Raw genomic sequence first — 19,857 nt, forward strand, 5'->3', positions numbered from 1 at the left:
CGTTAAGAAATAAAGGGAAAAGTTTTTAGCTCATTTTCTGATTTTGCTGATTTCAAAACAGCCTAAGAAATATAGATGAGGGACACTAATTATTCTAATTGTAACTGGAACATTTTATACAGCTACTCAAAATGTTAAGATACTTGGGAAAATCCATGGTTATAAATTTTACATTTCTTCTTTGCTATTCAGTATGCTTTATGCATAAGGACGTCAAAACATATTTTATCCAAACATAAGAAATATTTAACTCTATACTCACCCCTCCTCATCTTTTTCATTTTACAAAATTTTCAATATTTTCTACCTTTAATAACAAAAAATGTACTTATTTAAACTTGCAATTAAAAAATTTAGATGCCAACTTAAAAAGTGACTTAAAAGGTGCATAATTTAAAAAAGTCCTTTAGTGGGCACATGAGCAAAGAAGTTTGTTTGCAGGTCTAGGTCACTCCCAGAGCCCTGGTCATATCTTAGAGAGTTGGGCCTCTTTGTTTGGACTGGGAGGAAACGAGCACCCTTCCAGAATACCTAAAAGTTAAGAGGAGAAAAAAGAATCTCTTTGAAGAATTTACTCACTCACAGTAAGTGTTTCATCATAGTTGTTATTTAACAGAGAAAGTTCCCTTACTGAGTGAAATCAACTGAAATTTGTGAAAAGGGAACCTAGAATAGTTTTAAAACAGTGATCTTTGAGTGATGTGACGGTGGCTCAGTGACAAAATTCTCACCTGCCATGATGGAGACCTGGGTTCAATTTCCAGTGCCTGCCCATGCAAAAAAACAAAAAACACAGTGATCTTTGAAAAAAATTATATCTGTGCTGGTTTGAAGTTGTTACATTCCCCAGAAAAGCCAAGCTCTTTTAATCCAATCCTGTGGGGGCAGACCTATTGTTGGGTAGGACCTTTTGATTATATTGCTTCCATGAAGATGAGACTCCACCCATTCAAGGTGGATCTTAATCCTTTCCTGTAGCCCTTTATGAGAGAGAGCTCAGAGCCAACACAGAGAGCAGAGAGATGAAACCAGACACAGATGTCTGGAGATGCAGAAAGTAACTGCCCCAGCAGAAGCCAGAAGGACACACAGGACCCGAGAGAGCCATTTGAAACCAGAAGCTGGGAGAGAAGGACAGCAGATATCACCACGTCCCTTCCCAAGTGACGGAGAAACCCTGGACATCATCAGCCTTTCTTCAGAGTCAAGGTATCTTTCTCTGGATGCCTAAATTTGGACATTTTCATGACCATAGAACTGTAAATGTGTATCCTAATAAATTCCCTTTGTAAAAGCCACTGCATTTCTGGTTTATTGCATTCTGGTATCTTTAGCAAACCAAAACAATACCCATTTCCCTATATATCTGAATACTGACTATTTTCATTTATTTTAAGAAGATTGTTGAGCAGAAAAAAAGAAAAAATTCTTATCCACAGCCAAGGGTATATCTGTTGCTTTGTTTTCTCCAAGTGTAGCCAAAGTTACCTTTTCTTAGATCCTGTGATCTAAGTGTGCCTCATGTCAGCTCTACCATGGTGTCATACCAGATACTAGAGGTCTGCATTATTAATAGTATCACAGCAGAAAATCTGTTCCTGACACAGACTAAACCTGAGTATTTATGAGACACCTGCATAGTCATTGAGAGTTCGTGTTGGCAGGACATGTCAAATTATTGCAACTTCTAAGAACAAACCTGTTTTTCTTCTTTATTAGGAATTCCAGAAGTTATGGTCTCCTATAAAATTAAAATCACTTGGGGATAAAATTTATATTCCTCCAGAAAGTTCCTCCCAACGTTAAAGATGATGTATTTGTGAACTTCCTTCAAACTGGCACAGCAACAGTCATCTATGTTGATTGCTCCAATAAAATTATCAATTTAAAGCTATCTCATTTTGGCAATGTGCTGACTACATTCAGCCATGTTGGAGGTGTGTGGCAGATAAAATTCCCTTGATTGAGAAAAAAGGAAATGTTATGTTTGATAAAGCCAGTAAACAGGCCTTATCGAATGGCAGGTAGCAGCAGTGTCAGCACTTTGTTAAAAAAAACTACAGACATTGTCTTACTTTTCTGGTATAAACATAGGAAAGAATTCAGAAAATACACTGTGTTTCAGTGCAAAGAGTCTGTTTCTATTTTGTTTTCTAGAAATGGGAAAGAAATCTATCATGGGAGTTTATCTGTTTGCATGCTTAGGAAAGCTTATTTTAAAAAGTCTTTTCTCTTGCAAACATGTTAGGTAATGTGATGGTTTGGGGGCTTATGGACCCCAGAAAATTATGTTCTTAAAATTAATCCATTCCTGTGGGTGTGGACCCATTGTAAGTAGGATCTTTGGTAAGTGATCTTAAGATGTGACCCACCTCATTTAGGGTGGGCCTTAGTCCTCTCACTGGAGTCTTTTATAAGAGGATGAAATGTGGAAAGACACAGAACCTGAGCGAGAAAGCCACAGAAAAAGAGAAGAAGCCACCGAAGGCAGAAGCTGGAAGCAACACAACTTGAAAGAGAAGGGAGAGACCAGAAGATGCCACCATGTGCCTAGCCATCTGACAGTGTCCAGGACTGCGTTTATGATGCCTTGATTTGGACATTTTCACAGCCGCAGAACTGTAAACCTGTAAACTAATACATTTCCATTGTTAAAAGTCAGCCCATTTCTGATATATTGTATTTTGGCAGCTTCAGCAAACTAAAACAGGTAGTACTGATTTAGCCACTGCTTTTTACATTCAAGGCATGGAGTCAAATGATTAGTGCATGAAGAGAAATGAAAGATTTAAAAAATTATTCTTGTTAAAATAATGGGGAAAGCAAAGCTAAGAGGACCTCATTTTAGAGAGCAAGGGGAAGGGAATAAAAATGATTAAAGATTTTGATGATGAAATTAACTGAGCATTTCAATATGGAGGAAGACACTCAAATGGCATTTATGAAGGGGAGCAGCCATGAGTTTTGCTTATTAGTCAATGATGAGATGTAGGAGAGAAGGCTTAAGAATACCCCCTATTCATAGACACCTTCAGGGGCAGGTCCTCCCTCCTGCCTGTCGCTAAAGCCTCAGCAGTCCTGTACTTGGCAGAAGCAGATAAATGGCTACATTCCCAGCCTCTTTCTCTCCATCTTTTTCCATTTTCTTCTCTGTCTCCCTTCATGGTTGTGCTCACTTTGTCTGGTGGTCTGTACTCATCACACATCTAAGTCTGAGCAGCTTGTTGAGAAGCTTTAATTTGTTGTATGTAGAAACAAAATATCTTATTTCTTGCAATAATGGTTTCCAAAGATTCTGTTGATGCTATCCCTTTTTTACTCCTTGATGATCATCTGGTGTAATATTTTCAGCCATTTTTAGTTATCAGAACAATCTAATTCCAGTATTTAAGACCTGGTACATTCATTTTAAAACTTAAATGCTTCAGGATTCAAATATTTTTCCTTCCCTCTCCTCAGCACAGGCTAAGTTCATTGTATGTAAGTGTGTGTGTATGTGAGTGTCTTCAGAGAAGCATTTTGATTTGCTTTGGCAGGCCATTTCCCCCTCCTCTTTTCAGTGCTAGCTCCCCCAGTGTTAGGGTAAAGAGAAAAAGAAAGAATGACAATGCCTCCCCATTTGATGGGGCAAAGTTGCAATTTTCTGTATTGTCCTCCCTATTTCTCTGACCTTGAATAACTGGCTTTGAAGTTGTGTGCATGTCAGGGAACCAAACACTGGTATCCTGGAGGACACACCAAGGGTTCTTTAGAGGGCCATCCTTTCCATTGCATGGTTTCTGACTAGGGGGTGGACTCCAGCCATACTGCTCACCTGTTCTTGGCTTCCACCATTGGCCGTCAGACCCATACCCACTGCTGTAGGGAATTCCTCTCCCAGAAAACAGCCCAGCCACATTCCAGGGAACACATGCAACTTCCTTGCCACCCCAAATGGTGGGAGAGCTCACTGTATCTGTGCACCTGTCTTCTTGGCCTGTTATTTTGTTGACCTCTCCCCACATCTCAGCAGTAATGCATTCCAACTTTCAAAGAAGGGGTTATAACTAGCTTTTGACTTCGCAGATGGAGCAAAAGAGTTCAAGCACCCTCCAGAAACTTTCTTGGGATTGCCCTTATTGTCTTGGGAGATGATGATGTGTGTATGCAGAAGGAATAATTTCTCTCTACAAATACTGCACTTCCTTAAAGGCCACTTTTTATCTCTCAACCACCCATGTCTCCTTCTCCCTTATTAACCTGGATGGGGAGAGGGAAAGTGGTTGGCTACGGGGCTGGTTCTCAGCATGGCACCTCTCACTACACTCTTGGGAGGTAGCTGACTCAACTCCTGCTCTCATTCTAAATGAAGAATATGAGGTACTTGGTACCTTTAATCCCCCACCAGGACAACAAGAAAAGTACAATTTGGTATTCTGTAATATGTGGCTTGATCTGGAGCTTCTTGATCTTCTGTCTCTGCAAGAGAGTACCGGTCTCCTGCTCCTACCTCTTTTGATTCTCAGTCAGTGCTCCCAACTGATACTTGACTTTGGTCAGGCACTTTATTGGTCCCAGTATAGCACCTGGTACATGGTACTTTACTTCTTGTAGTTACAAGATAAGGACCAAAACCTATCATTAACTCAGACTCTCTGAGAAGATGGCAACAAACTGAGAGAAGGGGAGAGATTAAGGAACAGAATATCTGCTGATAGCTCAGCTTCTCTTTTCATTTTCTTGAGGACCTTTAAATGTATTTCAGCCCATCTTTACAAACAATAACCTTCTCTAGATGTCCATTGATTATACTACCTGTTCTGGTTTGCTAGCTGCCAGAATGCAATATACCAGAAACAGAATGGCTTTTAAAAGGGAGAATTTATTAAGTTGCAAATTTAAGTTTTAAGGCCATGAAAATGTCCCAATTAAAGTGAGTCTTTTAAAATGTCCAAATTAAGGCACCAACAAGAGGTTACTTTCACTCAAGAAAGGCCGATGAAAGGGGAAAGAGAGAAACGAAACAAAATAAAGTGTCAGTGGCTGAGAGATTCCAAACAGAGTCGACAGGTTATCCTGGAGGTTATTCTTATGCATTAAATATCACCTTTTTAGCTAAGGTTTAACAGAAAGGTTTGAGGGAACTGCCTGAAAATGCAGAGCTTTGTTCCAGTAGCCATGTTTCTTGAAGATGATTGTATAATGATATAGCTTCCGCAGTGTGACTGTTTGATTGTGAAAACCTTGTGTGTGATGCTTCTTTAATCTACCTTATGAACAGATGAGTAAAACATATGGATTAAAAATAATTAAATAATAGGAGGAACAAATGTTAAAGTAAATTTAGTAGATTGAAATGCTAGCGATCAATGAAAGGGAGGGGTAAGGGGTATGGTATGGATGAATTTTTTCCTGTTTTCTTTTTATTTCTTTTTCTGAATTGATGCCTATGTTCTGAGAAATGATCATGTTGATGAATATACAACTATGTGATGAAAAAAAGAATGTTCATAGTGTATGTTGATTGGTTTTATCAATAAAAATTTTTTTAAAAAAGCTGACGAAGTTCAGCATTTCTCTCTCAACTGGAAAGGCACATGGCAAACATGGCAACGTCTGCTGGCTTTCTTTCTAGGCTTCTTCTTTCATGAAGCTCCCCCAGGGGCATTTTCTTTCTGCATCTCCAAAGGCCTCTGACTATGTGGACTTTCAAGCTTTTCCAAGATGGTTCCCTCTTAAAGGGCTCCAGTAAGTAACCCCACCTAGAATGGGTGGAACAACTCCATGGAAGCCATCTAATCAAAAGTTACCACCCACAATTGAGGCAGTTACATCTCCATGGGAACAATAAAAAAACTACTGGGCAGCAATATTGAATGAAGATTAAAGGACATGTTTTTTCTGGGGTCCACCACAGATTCAAACTGGCATACTACCCATCAGAGACTCTGGGATAACTTCCCATCCTACCCCAACCTTGAGGAAAATAATTCACTGTATTCCCCTTTTTCATGGTTACTTCTACCATAAAAGTGATCTAAAAGATGTATGCTTCTCCCCAGATAACATATTCCTATTTCAATGACTGTATCAGATTTTCCAACTTTCACCATCTCAAGGGAGAGGTCTGTTGGTGAAGTTTTAGCAGCTTCATTCTGAGTTTCACCCGAGTTGCATGTGTATAATTACCATTATTGCAGAAATTAAAATGGGTATGCTAATACAAAGCCAACACATGGCAAATTACAGGCAACTGCCTAGGCCCCATGCTTTGGGAACCATAGAAATCACCGATGTTTGGGCAGCAGTTCAGAAGACATTTAGTGGAGGAAAACATATCTCAGTGGTTGAGGGGTGGAAAATATTTGAATATATTAGACATATAACTCAATCTGTCACTCCTAACACCATCACTAAGGAAAAGGGGGTAAGATAGCCCTTTCCCAAGAAGCTAGGCCTACTGATAATTATGCCTAATAGTCGCCCTCAGGGCACCTCATTTGTTGTTCAGATATGGTCTCTCTCTAAGCCAGGTGAACTGACTGCCCTGCCCCCCGGGACTTGACTCCCAGGGGGTGTAAGTCTCCCTGGCAACATGGGACATAACTCCCAGGGATAAGCTAGGACCTGGCATCAAGGGATTGAGAAAGACTTCTTGACCAAAAAGGGGAAGAGAGAAATGAGACAAAATAAATTCTCAGTGGCTGAAAGATTTCAAATATAGTTAAGTGGTTATCCTGGAGGTTATTCTTATGCATTATATAGATATCCCTTTTTAGTTTATGATGTATTGGAGTGGCTATAGGGAAGTACATGAAACTGCTGAACTGTGTTCAAGTAGCCTTGATTCTTAAAGATGATCGTATAACTATATAGCTTTTACAATATGACTGTGTGATTTTGAAACAATTGTGTCTGATGCTCCTTTTATCCAGGGTATGGACGGATGAATTAAAAAAAAAAAGGATAAAAAAATAAATAATAAGGGGACATAAAGGGTAAAAGTTGGGTAGATTGAAATACTGTGGGTCAATGAGAGGGAGATATAAGGGGTATAGGATGGATGAGTTCTTTTTTGTTTTCTTTTTATTTCTTTTTCTGGAGTGATGCAAATATTCTAAAAATGATCTGGGTAATGAATAAAACCACTATGTGATGATATTGTGAACCACTGATCGTATAATATGGTTGGACTGTATGAGTGTGGATCTTTCTCAATAAAAATATTTAAAAAAAAAAAAAGATTGCCTTTTCCCTAAGACATTCCTCAGGGAGCCCATGTATAACTTCTTTCCTACACACACAATGTTTATAAAATGCTATTATGTTAGCCCTTAATGATTTTAGTAACAAGATTCCACTTGTTTCAGAATGTTGACAGAGAAAGGAAAACCACAGAAATGATATATTTATTTGGAAGTAATTTCAAAACTCTGAAATTATGGAGCTGTTATAAATGGTCTCAGAGGCCATGACTTCCAGAACTTTTTCCAAATCTTGGATTTTATAGGAAGAAGTTACTTTTCCCAAGATTACAGATACGCACATGGAAATGAAAATAAATTCAAAATATGTCTCTCTCTTCTCTAAAGATTTATGTTATTAATGAGTAAGATAGAAACAGAACTGCTCAAGAAACCAATTGCCTTGTCCCCATTTTCTAAATACCTGAAGTACAACATCATCCCTATCCTTGATTATATTCTTTCAAACAAAGCACACCTAAGGTTATAGCTTTGATTTTTTAATTTACCTATATTGATAACAAATTGCTATAAATCATTGCATTATACAGCAATAATCTCTAATTTTGTCTCTTGGTGGCATAAAAGAACTAATCTGCCCTTCTCCAATTAAGTATCTAATTCCTAGGAAGTAAATTGCCCTTCATAAGTGAGCAAGTTAGTAAAGAACTAAATTAGAGAGAAAATAAGTATTTATTCCTTAGGTACTTAAAGAACAACTGATAGCAAGTCATTTTGTCTTTGTGAATCTTAATGTGCTCACATAATGGGGATAATAATAATTATATATAATTATACACATAGATTATCACAAGTTTATGAGGTTTATTTCTAAACACTGTCTGTAAGGTAGTGCTGTGCTATAATGTTTAACAGCATTATAAAGCTATGCTAGCAATCCTGCAGCTTCAGAATGTCCTGTAATTCTTGTACTATACAGCTATTAAGCTGAAAGTATGTGAATCTTAAAATATAAGATCTGTTTCAGGGCCTAACCAATGCTCTCCAGGCACATAATTCTGCATTTTCTCCAAAGAAGGAGGAAGTAAAAATAGCATCAGGAAGCTGCTGTTGGGGCCCTTATAATTGCCCAGCCTTATGCACTTTTACATTTAACTTGCATAACTATCCTTCGGGGTAAGTATTATTATTCCCATTTTAGAGACAAGAAAATTCTTATTTTCTAATCAGAAACAAGAGGGGAATTCTAGATCACCTCAAGTTTCCTCCAAATTGGTTATATACCCAGTAGAGGGTATAACATTTCCAAGCACATTTAAGGGGAACTTAAACCTATTAGTTTATCAGGGCCTGAGGGGTAGAATCTTGCTTGGGCTTTTGCTTCTTTTAACCTTACAACCAGGAGAGAAGAAAAAACATAAAGCAGCTAATTGTTTTATTCTATGTCACCTTTTACAAAGTTTTATTTTTTTGTATACTGTATCGTGGGGTTGCATTTCATTATTTTTCCATGTGAGTATCCCTTTATTACAGCAATTGTCGAATTTTTGTTTGTTTTGCTTGTTGTTGTTTTTTTTTTAAAGAAAGACAGAGAAGGAAGGAAGGATGGAAGGAAGGAAGGGAGGAAGAAAGGGAAACATTTTCTTATATTTTGTTTGTTTGTTTGTTTTTTACATGGGCTGGGGCCGGGAATCGAACCGGGGTCCTCCGGCATGGCAGGCAAGCACTCTTGCCCGCTGAGCCACCGCGGCCCGCCCCTTGTTTGTTTGTTTTAGGGGAAGTGCATGGACTGGGAATTGAACCAGGGTCTCCCTTATGGCAGGCAAGAATTCTATCACTGAACTATCCTTGCACCCCTGTCTTACAAAATTTTGATAAGGAATTACTTCATAATCTTGCTTCTAAAGGGAGAGTGGGATGATCTCTAGTTGTAGTCTGCTTGTAGGCAGCTTTCCTTCTAACACTGACTTATCCAAATGCCAGCTTCCTCATGAACATGTAAACAGCAAATACTCACCCTAACATTTGTCTAGGTGTGTTAGCAGCAAATTTGCCAGTTAACCTTTTGAAAATTTCCCTTTTCTTTTCCATCAGCAACACCACAATGTTAACTAGCTTGCAATAAATAGTTGTCCTTACATTTTACCCTATTGACTGAAAGTAATTCCTAGGAGTTAGTTGACAGTTGAGGTAAATCTTAACTTGTCTGGATTGATTTCACCGCACAGGGCAGCAGATACCTCTCTCCATCATCCCTATAGGAGCTGTTCCGCAATTAAGTGCAGCAGCATCCCAGGCTGTCGGAGAGAAGCTCACAGAGACCACATCATATTCCTGTGCCCAGCAAGTAGAAATGTATGCTAATGAACAAATGTGATAGAATATGAAGCCACAGGACCACAAAGATTTGGAATGAAAGCTCAGATCATGTTATTCCACAAGTCAGTCAGGACCTGCCTAGATGTAACAGATAAGTGCTGTGTAACAAATTGCCACGATTTTCATGGCTAGAGACAAAAGCCATTTATTATCTCGAGTTCAGCAGGCCATGAACTGGCTATCTCGGTGAGGTTCTCTGCTTCAGGTCTCACAAGACCAGTGTCAAAGTGTCAGTCAGCCTGAGCTTTCATCTGGAGGATATGGGAAAAAACTCTGCTCCCAAGCTCAATCAGGTTGTTGGCAGAATCCAGTTCCTCTCTACTGTGGGAAGTGAGGTCTCCATTCCTTGCGAGTTGTCAGATTCTACAGGCCACCCATATTCTCACATTCCTTATCACACGGTCCCCTCCATCTTCAAGCCAATAGAAAGATATGAAATCCTTCTCTTGCTTAGAATCCCTCTAAATTTCCTTCCTGCCACCAGCAGGAACAAGTTCTCTGCTCTTGAGGACTTGTGTAATTAGATTAGGCCCACCTGGATAATCTTCCTTTTAAAAGGTCAGCTGTGCCATAAAATATAATTAACCCATGCAAATGTTCCAGAAATAAGGGGACATGGAACCTTAGGGGACTGATTTTAGAATTCTGCCTACCATGGTGAGCAAGTAGAATTAATTTTTAAAAAATTAGTCTTGTCATAGGCTCAAAAGATGGAAATATTATAAATGTAAGCATGGGCAGTCTGAAACAATGATGAGAATCATGCCTAAATTTCTGTACACAGAAGTTTCAAAGTTTCAAAGTTGGACTGATATGGTATATTAGTAAAATACCAAATAAGTATCTTAAAGAAATCAATCAATGTCATTTGAAGAGAGTACTAAAAGTGCTTCAGCACATATTTTAGAGAATATGCTAAAATTTAACCTTGGCCAAAATATGAGGCCATTGTTGTTCAGCCAGACCCCATGTCCTTTGATATCCTTCCTTTACTCACAATCAGTGTCTTGAAATTAGCCCTGATCTGTCTTGCACTCCATCTCCTGGCCAGTGCCCCTATCCCTGAGCCCCCAGCACAGCTGTGATTTACAGCCTTGTATCGCATGCCCATCAGGCTACTCTGGGACTAAGCACAGTGGCCCTTCCCTGAGCAGGCCTGTACTGGCTTCTGGCTGCTCTGTAAGCAACCTGCGAGGATGTTCCACTGCAAGCTGGATGAACTCCGTGACTGAACCCTCTTTCACACCACATGTCAAGGAAACCTGCCCTGTGTTGAAAGGATCACTGGGTCTGTCCTGGATAAGCTTGCAGCTCTTCTGAATTCCCTTTTTTGGTATCCTATTTCTTATGCACTTTTTTCTTCCATTTGTATATGATACAAGTATATCATTTATTTATTTCACTCAAGTTGGTTGTTTAAAATCACCTGTGTCTCCTCTGTGTTTGGTAAATAATATCTCTTAGATTATATACTCCTGCAGAGTGGCAAGGAACCAACAAACATTAAAATGCTTTGTGAAGTATTTACCCAGGAATGATTATGATCATGGTGTTAAGATGGTCTCAGGAGATATGTTCCTAATTTAATGACTATATAACACCCAAAGCTATAAGGTTTATAAAACCCATGTTTATAAATGGTAAATGGTGGCCACATTGTTGGAAATTGGCAAGTTGTTGGAGGAAGTTATTGAAGTACCTTTTCCTGTGTGACTGGAACAAAAACCGTTATCAGCTAGTCTCTCAGTAAGCAGAGCCCCATGTTCCTATAGATTCAAACCTATCTCAGAGCCTGATGTCAAAAACTTCTTTTTTCTGATAAGCATCCATTTTTAATTTTGATTAATGATTAATGTATTTATGCAACTCAAACAAAGTTGTCTTCTTTAGTCACTACATTCAGTAAAAAACAAGAACAACAAAACAAGAAGTGTTGACCTATCTTGGCATTTTCAGCTGAAATGTAGACTTTGTGAAATTTCACACATTTTTCTAATAGGGGGCCTTAATCCAAGCAGAAAATTTTGAGTACTGTAGAGGCAATCATAATTTTATCAATTTTTAAAAGTAAAAAACATTTCTAAGTAGTTTTGTCCATAGACTGAAATGTCTTTAACATGGCTGAAATATGCTTTGTCTTTCCCCTCTATCTCATTGTGTAATTCATCATTGATTCCAGATAATAGAAATGAAGCAGTATGACAGATGTGGCGGTCATTTCCTGATAAGATTCCCAGAATCATCACACTCACCTTGAGAAGTAGACATGTGGAAGCCCCTGAGGGTAGAGAAGTGATGGGTTTTCATTCATCACCAGCATTGGTGCCAGACCTTTACACTGTCCGGTAGCTTTCCTGCCCACTGGATCAAAATAAAACTCTGTGGCCAAAATATTCAGCGACAGATGGCTCAGTTTCATTGCTATAATGTCCCCCTTTGGTCTCTGAGAGGATGACTCCTAGAATAGAAATCTGGCAAATCAGAGTGCTAACAGAAGCAGAATTTCCCCAGTCACTGATGAAACAAAGAACTTCCTTCTAAATTCTTTTCCTGTAACAGCACAGAGTAGCTTCTCTCCTCTCTTGTAAGCCATCTGACATGGTCATGAGTGCATAGGCTAAGGCATGTGTCCTAGCCCTCCTCTGACCCTGACTAGTTCAGTGGTTTCAAACCTGGCTCTCAGTTTCCTCATCATTAAATTGGGTATCATAATAGTACTTATCTTCTAGGATTCTAGTGGGGACAAGAGAATATAATGAAAGGATTTGTCTAGATACCCAGCCATAGCTAAACACTCAATAAATGGTAACTATTATTATTTTTCCTATTTGATTAATCTTGTTTTGTAAAAAAGAAAAATGCATATAGCCTAAAACAAGATGCACAACAGATTAAACCTAATAATGGGAATGATATTTTGTTATAATTGTTCATTCAGGTGGGACTTGGACTAAATTAGGTTAAAGCCAAGATTTTAGCAGAACTTAAGACATAATTACTTGCTCTTTACACAGTTGATGTCTCTAAAATTAAGAGATTGTGACCCCAGCCACACCTAAGAATCTCACCTAACAAAATTTTTCACAACGCTCCTTAGAATTGGTACTAAATTCCATTTTTTTTTTTGCTTGCTTACCCATTTGAGAAAATGTATGACTTTTTTCTAGCACACGTATTTACATGAAGATCCTGTTTCCTTCTAACTTGACATTTCCTAATCTGTGTCCTGGAGATGTGAATTTGGGGGGCTGTTTTCCAGTTCATTTTGGCATTATTGCTTCACCATTTGGCAGCTAACAGCCCAGTTTTACCACAATTATCTGAATAGTACCACCCCATCTGAAAGCCTTTCACAACTGCCTTCCTCTGCTCCATGGACGGCCTGGGTCTGGGTCTGCTCTCCTATTATGGTTCCCATCCCTTATGCTCCTAAAGGATGGCAGAAGGGAATGCGGGTGCTCAAGTCCAGACTTCAGTTTGGGTTTAGTCAATACGTTTCATTGGATTCTTAGCTTTCTTTTTTCAAGATTCTTTCCAAACTGAAAGCCACAGAAAGCTAATTATGTTCATGTTTTTTGAAATTTGCTCACAAGCTTTTTCTCTTATTATGATCAATTTGAGCATTTGTAGTTAATTGTTGGTTACTAAGATGCTATACATACATTACTTTTAATTCTTATAATAGCCCTATGTAGTAAGTGCTATGATCCTCATTTTCTAGATGGGAAAATGAAGAATCAGGAAATTTAAGTAACTTACTCAAGAATCCACAGCTAATGGCTGCCCTTCCTACTAAACCAAGATGCCCAGGAACACCTTTTGAAGGACATAACAGATGTTCTCAAATGTTAATATAGATAAAAGTCACTTGCAGCAGCAGAATTCTTGCCTGCCATGCCTGAGACCTGGGTTCATTTCCCGGAGCCTGCCCATGACAAAAAAAATAGTTACCTGACATGTTTATTAAAAGAATACCCCATGGAGTCCGTTCCCCAAATTCGAGACTCATCCTCCCCACCTTCCTTTCTGATTCAGAGGGTCTGGGATGGACCCAGGCTCTACCTCTTCAACAGGATCTCCCGGGAATTCTGACAGAGGCCACCTGTGCAGCACACCAGCTCACAAGACACAGCCTGGCTCTGTCTTCCCAGCCATGCACCACTCCAAACAAAGCACCGCTTTTCTTGCTTCTTGCCTCCTTAAAACCATAACTTAACTGAGTGCCAATAATGTCTTTTATAATAAAGCCAAAGCTGAGTGAGATTTTCCAGAATTCAGGTTTTGTTAAGAGGAGAATTTTAGCTTGTGGTTTGATATAACTGGTTCTTCTGTTCTCTTTCCTGCACTGATTTTTTTGTGTCATTTGATAAAATAACTTACCCTCATTGTGTCTCACTTTTATCTCTCCAAATGCAATGTGAAAATTCAGGTCCACCACTCACTCTAAAAGACTCTAAAGAGGAAAATTATGATGATGGAGAAGCTCAAGAAGATCCTCCAGAGAATCTGGTGTGAGTTCTCAAAATCTAATTAATCTCCAATACAAGTGTGACATTGATTTTATCATGGTCGCCATTTACTATACAATACACAAGCTATAGCACATTTAGTCAACATTTGTGAGTCTAGGGTGCAGTAGGTTCCAGTGTACAGACTTTGTGCCCTTGGTAAAATTATTTAAAGTCTTTGCTACTTGTTTTTTTGTGTATGATTTGGGAACAGTAATGACATTATCAACCTCATGGGGTGTTGAGAGTGCTCACTTAGACTTTAACATTAATAGTCAGTGGCAAACTAATTGGTCCAAACGTTTTAATTTTCAGTACTTTGGCTTCATACTATTTATAAATCAGCACATTCATTATCAACTCCCTGTAATATGCTGGGTGATTGTAAGTGTCAGAGGAAACAAATATGATATTGTACCTTCTCTTAAGAAAATCACACTTAAGTAGGGGAATCATCTTGACATGATACCTAAATCAATTGACTTGGGGAGATTTTTTACAACATATTTAGAAGAGAAAGCCAGATACAGAAAATTGTATATATTATGACCCCAGTTTTTAAAAATAATTAACAAATAGTTACCAACTCCTCTATGTTTTTATATGTATACATATAAAAAATATTTTTGCATGGCACACAATTTATAAATTATATGTATACATATATGCATATATGTCATTAAAACAGGTTACTCTGGAGAGTGATTAAAGAATAAAGGAAAGAAGGGAGGCAAAGGAAAACATAAGGAAATAATATGACTGTTTTTAAAAATATAGAGCTGTTCATCATAAAATAAGCATATATAATATGGCTCCATTAAGTAAAATGCTATGCATATGTATATAAATACACACATTCACGTATATGTAAATATGTATACATACACAAAGAGATCTATGAGAATAGTCAAAATACAAATAGTAGCTAGTATTAAACTTCAAGGTAGTAAGATTTAAGTGTTCTTAACTTTTTTCGTTATTGCTAGACATTTTTTAAATAATGAAAAATTGTATTAATAACTAAAAAATGATTTTGGGTGGGAAGGACTATGTCAAAATATTTATTATACTTGTCATTTTTTTTCCCTTCTGATGTATTGTTTTATTCCATCTTTTCCAAATGTCTGTAGCAGGCATGAATTACTTTTATACGGGGAAAATTATATTTTTAAATTGGTATCTTTAATGATAATAAAAGGCAGTGAAACAGAGATACTCTAGACAGCCAAAGTTGCTTCAATTACCCAAATAAAGCAAAATGTGCAACGAACTCTTCTTTCCCTTCTTTAATTTCCTTCGGTAGTTTTCAATTGTGTAAATCCTGAATTTGTTGAAAGAAGCTAGTTTTTAAAATACTTTACAGTGTGTTTCACTTAATTTTGCCCACTCATTCTTACTTCCTACAACATAACATGTCTAAAACTGAACTCATTACCTTCCTTCCCACCTCAACCTACTTCTCTTCCTGTCTCTCTTTTCAAGATGAATGTCATCACCATCCTCCAAGTTATTAAAAGTGAATAGTATTTGGGAGTAACCCTAGATTCCTTCCTCTGGTTCACTGGCCCTCTGCATCTAGTGAGTCAACATTTCTCTTTATCTCATCTGCTCTTCTCCAGTGTTACTGTCATCAGTGCTACTTAAATTACAGCAAATATCTTTATATCAGGCCTTTTGCGTCCATTTTGAAAATTTAATCAAGTATCTCAATAAAAGAATGTCCAAACTTCTTTACACACTATGTGAACAGGTGTCTTCACAGTGTCGCTTCCTTCAAAGAACCGGTCTCCTCCAAAACATGCTGTACCAGGAACTGTCAATCACAGTGCCCTCACTTCCCATCATATTACAAGGGCAGGCATAACCCAAACCAGGGTGTGAATGTGAGTCCTATCCTGTAGACTCAATTTTTGGTTTAGGGACAGGCATGTGGTTGGATAAGGTCATTCATTGTATCTGAAGAATTTCTGCTAGAGGGAAAGCTCTTTCATGCTTTTGATGTGTCACAGATTAATTTAATAGTCCTCCCATTAAAATGAGTTACCTTGAAGTATTCTCAGAGGCCCTGGTTGAATAGTACAGAAAGATACAGAGCAGACCAGTTCCTTTGTTTGTCTTATAAAATGATGTAGGTTTACATCCGCTTTAGGAAGCAATCTAAAAAGGTAACTTGGCTAGTAGTGATATATACTTTGTTTTAAGTGCAATTATTCCAAATAAAATAAGTTATTAGGTCAAACCCCTAATTTCAACTAGGCTGTCAATGTTTTCATTTCCCACATTTTAGGATTTCCATAGCAACTGTCTGTTTGGGGCTTTTAAAATGGATTTATAATATACATTAAGAAAATTATACATATAAATATATAGCTCTATAAATTTTCATAACTGACACAATTTTGCTACAGTATAATTCCATGTGCATAACTAAATTTTCATATCTCTAAGGGTGGGACCATGTTTCATTTTTAACATCACTTAGCTCAATCCTGGATCCAACAGTAATGCCCAGTGTTGACGTCATTGTTCTCTACCTACCAGACATGGACATTTTACACCAGAGCATCATCATGTAGAAAGACTTCTCCACCATATCTTTTTTTTTTTTTTTTTAAAGGAAAGACAGAGAGAAGGAAGGAAGGAAGGAAGAAAGGGAAACATTTTCTTGTATTTTGTTTTTCCGTTTTTTGTTACATGGGCTGGGGCCGGGAATCGAACCGAGGTCCTCCGGCATAGCAGGCAAGCACTTTGCCCGCTGAGCCACCGCGGCCCGCCCTCCACCATATCTTTTTAAAGCAATACTAATATTATCTAACATTTATCTAGTGTTTATAGGTACTATTATTATCTCAATTTTATAGGACAGGAAATTATGGCACGAAGAAATTAAGTATTTGATCAAGATCAAATAGCCAGTAAGTTGAAGAGCAAGCTTCCAAGATAAAACCTATTTTCCCAAAAATAATTTAAGCCATATAGTCTCCCCAGTACAACTATCTTTTTTTAGGGAATGAGAAAAACTTTAAGACCAAAGGATGGAGCCTGGTTTTCTTTAAAGAACATTAGCAGTGATTCAGCCTTGGAGGGAAAAAATAGTTGAATGAACTTTAATAGCATTTAATTATTTTTTTTCTGTGCTGTACGGCAGGGTTGCATTTCATTCTTTTTCCACGTGAGTATCCCATTGCTGCAGCACCATTTGTTGAATTTTTTGTTTGTTTGTTTCTTTTGTTTGTTTGTTTGGGAAGTGCATGGGCTAGGAATCAAACCCAGGTCTTCGCATGGCAGGTGAAATTCTACCACTGAACTACCCTCGCATCCCCTCTAACAGCATTTGATAAAGACCAGCAAGAGCACATGTTATAAATTACACTTACTTTTTGATTGTAGGCACCTGCCATTTCTATCTGGATTCTATTCACCCCTGTGGCACTGCCTTCTTGAATTTTTCCATATTGTTGCTTGTATGGAGTCTCAGGGATCCTTAATTTAATTTTTTTTCTGGGGGATGGGATGATACTTTGGAGTGGGCAGCCTGCCTCACATCAAAACGTCTTTTTTTTTTTCCTCAAGAAGATGGATGAGAAAGTGAGATTATTCATGGGAGCAATGAGAAAATACCAACCAAGAAAACTCCCATAACAACACATTTATTTAATTTGTTAAAAGGTAAGAAATCTACAGATTTTCAAACATATGTTAAAAATAAACCAACAGTTTTATTATGATAGTGTAATTTGAAAAGTCATACACACTTAGAGATTTGGGGGTTATACATCTATGTTCTGATTTTGATTCTCTTATGAATACTCTTACTAAAAAAAAAAAGCAGGCTGTACACCTAAGTGATTTATTTCCTTTCCTTAGTTGTATGTTTCTTTTATATAGCTAAGATGTAGGAAGAAAATTTGGTGAGACTTTAAATACAGTTGAAGTAGAGAAAATAATATACACATTAATTTGATGCCTCCTCAAGGCAATGCTCTTAAAGAGTATAGTTAATCAAATATCTTGATTCTGAAATAGATAGCACTCATGAATATTGTTTAGATTATTAAGATCTGCAGACAAGAGATAAGAAAAAATAATGATTTTGAAAGACTCCCTTGATTAAGATTAATGCATTGATTTAATTTTAAAAGAAAAACCCTAAATTATTTAATAAATTATTTTTTTAAATGAGATTTTCATTTTTTCTAGCTAACAAACTACAGCAGTTGTAAAAGATTTTGATACACAGTCAATATTAGGGAGAAGATGGTCCTACCCTTTAACAAATATCTCTTCTATGATGAAAAGTCTTGATGAATGTCTTTCAAATAAAGTGCAGCAACCACAATAGCTGCCAATCTGCAGTTTCTTTATTGAGGATCTGAATAACAATAAAGAGATAATTCCATTAATGTCAGCCCCAGCTGTTTTCCATGCAGCTCTGTAAATTACCAGGCAGGTTCCCATTGTGTTTCCCAATGGACTCCCCACCCCCACCCCACTGCCCCTGCAGGGAAAAATTCTCCTAACAAATGGTTTTGAGAAAGGGAGTTTGCAATTCTATTTAAAACCTGCACAATCATAAAATTTTAGAGCTGGAAAGTACCTCAAAAGTCTTCTCATCTAACTTCATGTTACAAATGAAGAAACTGAGGCCCAGAGAAGTTCAACAACTTGCACAGAATCATTCAATAAGTTAGCAACAAAACCACAATTATAATCTATGTCTACTGACTGTTAATAATAATAGCTAACAATTTTAAACATGAACTCTATGCAAGCACTGTTCTAAGTTCTTTATATTGATGTGTACCAGTCTATGCAATTGGTGGTATCTCCATTTCCATTTTACCAATGAGGACACAAGCTTTGTGAAGTTAAGTAACGTGCTCTGGATAACAGAATGAATAAGTAATTGGGTGGAAAGTTGAACCCAAGAATCAGAATCCAGAGCTCAGTGTTCATTTTGCCCATGGCCTGAAACATTTATCTACTTCCCAGCCACCTGAGTAGCTAGGCCCCCAAATAATGCTATTGCTGTCCAAATTTATTTTTCAATTCTTAAATATTTATTAGCACTATTATTTTATTCATTTAGTAACAGAATAATGACGTCCCCAAAGATGTCCACATCCTAATCCCAGAAATTTATGAATATGTTACTTACATGGCAAGAGGAAATTAAAGTTGCAAATAGAATTAAGGTTGCTAATCAGCAGACCTTAAAACAAGGAGATTATTCTGGATTATGCAGATGGGCCTATAGTGATCAGAAGATTCCTTAAAAGTGGAAGAGGGAGGCAAGAGAGGAGAGTTAGAGACTATGTGACTATGGAAGAAAGGCACAGAGATGCAGTGTTTTAAATTTTAAAAATGGAGGAAGGATGTGTGCTGGTTTGAAAGTATTATGTATCCCAGAAAAGCCAGGTTTAATTCCTGATCCGGTTTTATGGAAGCAGCCATTTCTTTTAATCCTGATTCAATACTGTAGGTTGGAAACTTTTGATTAGATTAATTCCATGGAGATGTGACACACTCAGTTGTGGGTACGATCTTGAATAGATGGAGATGTGATTCCACCCACTCTTGATTAGTTTTGATTAGTTTCCTGGAATCCTTTAAAAGATGAAACATTGCTAGTTTAATCCTTTAAAAGATGAAACATTTTCAAGTGAGTCAGAAATGACAGAAACAACAGGAAGCTACAGAAACAACAGAGCAGACAAAAACTTCAAAGCAGAGCTGACAGGCAGAGAGCAAAGATACAGATGTTTGGAGATACTTGGAGCCCAGCA

General features: G+C 37.6%; 2 long non-coding RNA genes across 13 annotated transcripts in view; both read right to left on the reverse strand.

Moving 5' to 3' along the window:
• The window catches only part of LOC143691604 (uncharacterized), a 228,276-nt gene that overhangs the window by 79,598 nt on the left and 128,821 nt on the right, over positions 1-19,857 (reverse strand). For 10 of the 12 annotated variants that reach the window (XR_013179604.1, XR_013179603.1, XR_013179596.1 and 7 more), the window contains exon 1: positions 11,816-13,582. The exons of 1 other annotated variant lie outside the window; for it this stretch is intronic. This is a non-coding gene — a long non-coding RNA (uncharacterized LOC143691604). Of the gene's footprint in view, positions 1-11,815; positions 13,583-17,448; positions 17,695-19,857 lie in introns of those variants that run through there. One more of the 12 variants, XR_013179602.1, reaches the window with a different exon arrangement.
• Positions 18,338-19,668, reverse strand: LOC143691605 (uncharacterized). Its single transcript, XR_013179607.1, has 2 exons — positions 19,230-19,668; positions 18,338-18,443 (listed from the first exon to the last, which is right to left on the reverse strand). It is a non-coding gene; the product is annotated as an uncharacterized LOC143691605 (long non-coding RNA).

The sequence above is a fragment of the Tamandua tetradactyla genome, chromosome 7, assembly GCF_023851605.1.
Source record: "Tamandua tetradactyla isolate mTamTet1 chromosome 7, mTamTet1.pri, whole genome shotgun sequence".
NCBI lineage: Eukaryota > Metazoa > Chordata > Mammalia > Pilosa > Myrmecophagidae > Tamandua > Tamandua tetradactyla.